The following is a 4164-nucleotide window of genomic DNA, read 5'->3' as shown; positions in this document are numbered from 1 at the left end:
CCCACGGGTAGAATATTTAGCCCACATACATACCCTAATGGAGTAAATACCCATCGGGTATCGGGTCGCGGGTACCCATTGCCATCTCTAGGCGCGAGCACAGCGGCCAGTGAACGTAGGAGCGTGGGGGTGACAAGTGGGGACGCGATGTCAGTGCGGCTGCGGGAAGAGGGGTTTAGTTGGGCCGGCCACGCCAGAATTGGCCCAGGCGTGTTTTTCATTTTTTTTATTTCTTTTGATTTCTTCTCTCTTTATTTAAAATTCAAATTTGAATTTAAACCATGTTGTGATCTTGTACTTTAAATTAAATGTACCAAATAACAAACTAGTGTGGGATGAATTTATATATTTATAAATTTTATTTTGTATTTTATAGTATTTCTCTCTTAAATTCCAAATTCAAATTTAGATTTTCATCCAAATCTTCACCTCTTTATTAAATTCCCCTATTATTCCTTTTTGACATTACAAACTTCCTATTTCAATCTAAAATGAAATTTTAGGAGTTCAAATTTAATACCCACTAAAATCGATCATGACGTAGTAGACATCGATTTATTCTAATTAATTCTTTTGTTTGCTAAATGTTTTGAAACATGAGACACACTCATATTATTTTCTTCCTTTTAGGAGAATAGTATTCTGATTGTGGGACAAGAGTTAAAAGTTACTTCAAGGTTAGATATTCATGCAAATAAATGCTTAGGATGCATCATTTAATGATAAACATAATTATTTAGTTGAATTGAAAACCTTTCTACTACTTCCTTTCTAATATAATTCTTGGTTTTCAAAATTCAGTCCTCGATTTTCAGTACTCAAGTTTAATTCGAGATTTTTCTGAATTTGCTATTTTATTTCTTCATGTATTTATTTTTTTATTAACTTTTTTTCTTATACAGATTTTCGGGCATTACAGGAGGGAAAGAAACACACATAAAAGCTAGAGTCACAACAGCGACACACACACAAGTCAAGAAACGAGCACACAAACACAGCGCAGCGCGTTCACAACTCAACAAGTGCTCAAATCTCAAACATAATGATCTGGATGTGTGCTTGCGGAGTCTATGCGTCTTAGGATGTTCAATGGAGGCTTGGTGTACTGCTCCATGCGCCTAGGGTCCCTTTATAGCCCCAAAGCAGCTAGGAGCCGTTGGAGCTCCATTTGGTAGGCAATTCTTGCCTTCTGTCCGTGAGCGCACCTGACAGTGAACAGTACGAGTACAGGACGTGGTAGGGAATCGCCTGATTGATTGGTTTCCTTTTCTGGGGGGCACCGGACGGTCTGGTGCCTCATATGACCGTTGGCCCTTGGTCGACATGGCGGGTAGCTGTTGCACGACTGGTACATCGGACTGTCTGGCGCCTCGCGTGGACTGTCTGGTGAATTATAGACGACGTAGCCCGGAAAACCCGAGAGCATATAGTTGGGCGGACCATGCACCAGACTGTCCGTTGCACATCGGACTGTCCGGTGGGCGGCACCTTTTCTACCTTCCTTCCTTTGTCTTCCTTTGATTCTTTTGGACTTCACTTAACTGAGTCTCTGGCACTTAGACAAGTATGTTTAGCACATAAAACAATTGACTAAGTGTCTAGAACTTACCTTCAGACTTGATCCATCTAGATATTCCTTTGCTCAACATTATATTAGTTCACACATAGTGTGTTGTGCATCTGATCACCAAAACAATATAGAAATAGCCCAAGGGTGCATTTCCCTTTCAGTAACCAATTCCCAAAGGGTAAACAAGGATAGGAAAAAAGAACACTAGTCAATCCTTAGGTTGATCATGGTATACGGGACAATGAATTATAAAGTAACTAGGACATAATGGGTCAAAGGACACTTGTCTTCATGAGAGCACCTAGAGGGGGGGGGGGTGAATAGGTGATCCCGTAAAACTTGAAACTTAATGCCACAAAACTTGATTAGGAGTTAGCACAAGAATGCCAAGTGGCTAGAGAGAGTCTTTGCAAGACACGATAACCACAAGAAGGTCAATCACAGATAGACACAGTGGTTTATCCCGTGGTTCGGCCAAGTTCAACACTTGCCTAGTCCACGTTGTGGCGTCCCAACGGACGAGGGTTGTAATCAACCCCTCTCAAGCGGTCCAAAGACCCACTTGAATACCATGGTGTTTTTCTTTGCTTTACTATATCCCGTTTGCGAGGAATCTCCACAACTTGGAGCCTCTCGCCCTTACACTTTGATGTTCACAAAGAAGCACAGAGTAAGGAAGGGATGAGCAACGCACACAAGACACGAAATCAGAGTACCAACACGCACACAAGTCACAACAAGAGCTCACAACACAACCCGACGAGTTCACAACTCAAATGAAGCTCTAGTTGCTATCACAAAGAATCAAATGCGCAGAATTGAAGTCTTGGTGCTTAGGAATGCTTAGAGAATGCTTGGTATACTCCTCCATGCGCCTAGGGGTCCCTTTTATAGCCCCAAGGCAGCTAGGAGCCGTTGAGTGCATTCCAGGAAGGCAATTCTTGCCTTTTGTCGCCTGGCGCACCGGACAGTCCGGTGCACCACCGGACACTGTTCGGTGCGGATTTCTTTCTTTCTTTGGCGAAGCCGACCGTTGGCGCTTTGGAGCCGTTGGTGCACCGGACACTGTCCGGTGCACACCGGACAGTCCGGTGCCCCCTTCCGACCGTTGGCTCGGCCACGTGTCTCGCGCGGATCGAGCGGCCGACCGTTGGCCTGGCCGACCGTTGGCTCATCGGACAGTCCGGTGCACACCGGACAGTCCGGTTAATTATAGCCGTACGCCGTTAATCACTTCCCGAGAGCAGCAAGTTTGCCTGAGTCAGTCTGGCGCACCGGACACTGTCCGGTGCACCACCGGATAGTCCGGTGCACCCAGACAGAGCTGACTTTGGCTGAACAAAGCCATCTTTAATTTCAACTTGATTTTTCCTGTTTCCGGCACTTAGACACAATACATTAGTCTCTAAAACAATGTACTAAGTCTGAGAAACATACCTTTATACTTGATTTGTACTTTGTCCACCATTTAACACTTAGGCACTTGTGTTGGACACTAAATCACCAAAATACTTAGAAATGGCCCAAGGGCACATTTCCCTTTCAATCTCCCCCTTTTTGGTGATTTATGCCAACACAACATAAAGCAAGTAGAACAAGTGCAAAATCACTTCAAATAAGAACTCAAAATTGTTTTGATTCAAATTTGACATATATGGATCATTCTTTGCCACCACTTGGTTTGTTTTTGCAAATCAAACTCAATTTCCTATCTCTAAATCAAACACCCATGTTGAAACATAAAGAGAGATATTTCACGAGAAATTGATCAAGGATTCAAAAACTCCCCCTTTTTCCCATAATTAAGCCTTCTCCCCACAAGAGACCAACTTGACAATAAGAGACAAATAAGAGTATTTTGACAAACAAAAACTCTAACTCTACTATTTTCAAAAATTCACAAGTGGTAGCTAATCCATTTATTGCTTTGGCCTTATTTTCTCCCCCTTTGGCATCAAGCACCAAAACGGGATCAATTTTGGCCCTTTAACTCTATTGCCTCACCAAAATCTGCAACTAAGAGTAAAAAGGCAATAAGAGTACAAAGATGAACTTGGAAAAAGTTACTCTTTCATCGGAGTGCAGTGGAAGTCTTGTATGGTCCAAGTCCACCTTTTCCCTTTCAAACCTCCTTTGAGACTAAATTAAGCAAACTCAAGCACAAGGTTAGTCTCAAAGGGTCAAGTTGTAGCACATCTCCCCCTAAATTTGTGCATCACTTGCAAATGGACTTGTAAGGTCCGGGGAGTGCTTGTACAACTTGAGCACCATAAATAAACAACAAAATGCATAGGGAACATGATCAAAGGCATAAACACATGTATGCTATAAATCAATCCAAGTTCCGCGAATCTAAGACATTTAGCTCACTACGTAACTTGCAAAAGGTCTGCTCATCTAAAGGCTTGGTAAAGATATCGACTAGCTGGTTCTCGGAGCTAACATGAAACACTTCGATATCTCCCTTTTGCTAGTGGTCTCGCAAAAAGTGATGCCGGATGTCTATGTGCTTTGTGCGGCTGTGTTCAACAGGATTATCCGCCATGCGAATAGCACTCTCATTATCACATAGGAGTGGGACTTTGCTCAGATTG

Source organism: Zea mays, chromosome 6 (assembly GCF_902167145.1).
Source record: "Zea mays cultivar B73 chromosome 6, Zm-B73-REFERENCE-NAM-5.0, whole genome shotgun sequence".
In the NCBI taxonomy this organism is placed as follows: Eukaryota; Viridiplantae; Streptophyta; class Magnoliopsida; order Poales; family Poaceae; genus Zea; species Zea mays.
This window is presented reverse-complemented; position numbering follows the sequence as displayed.